At 33.2% G+C, this 611-nt stretch overlaps 1 protein-coding gene across 1 annotated transcript in view; it reads left to right on the forward strand.

The window, feature by feature from the left end:
* Nucleotides 1–611, forward strand: part of SF3B3 (splicing factor 3b subunit 3) — a 101,507-nt gene that overhangs the window by 84,194 nt on the left and 16,702 nt on the right. The gene's annotated exons all lie outside the window — the stretch shown is intronic.

The raw sequence follows: 611 nt of genomic DNA on the forward strand, positions 1-611 counted from the left end.
CCGTCAAATTTATCAGTCATTTCTTTTAGGGCTTCTGAATGTTGAATCATAGGTACAAAGGTCTGCCCCACTTCAAGATAACATGTTATTTATTTTCTTCTATTATTTTACATCCAAATTTTGATCCATTTGGAATTTATCCTGAGGTATGCTGTAAGGTATAGATCCAACTTTTTTTTTTTCAGATGGCTATCTTTTCTCTGCTGAATTGAAAAGCTACTTTTATCGTAAGCTGTTTATCATAAGCCTTTTTTCTCATACATATGTGGGTCTGTTTCAGAACTTGCTCCTCTTTTCCATTGGTTTCTCTGTTTACTCATGTTCATTCATGCTCATGGTTTTGCTTGCTACGGTTTACAATATTTAAAAATATCTTTTGGTGTATTGAAGGGCTGCCCCTTATTTTTAGATCTCTTTCAGGCTACTCTTGCTTATTTGTTTTTCTATTTGAACTTTGTAATCTGGTATGTAATTACACACACACGTGTTGGTGTTTTTACTGGAATTGCTTTAATGAAAACTGAAGTATAACACACATACAGGAAAGGGAACAACTTGTAAGTATACGGCTTGATAAATTATCATATAGTAAACTGAACTATTACCCAGAT

The sequence above is a fragment of the Stenella coeruleoalba genome (assembly GCF_951394435.1).
Source record: "Stenella coeruleoalba genome assembly, chromosome: 20".
Lineage (NCBI taxonomy): Eukaryota > Metazoa > Chordata > Mammalia > Artiodactyla > Delphinidae > Stenella > Stenella coeruleoalba.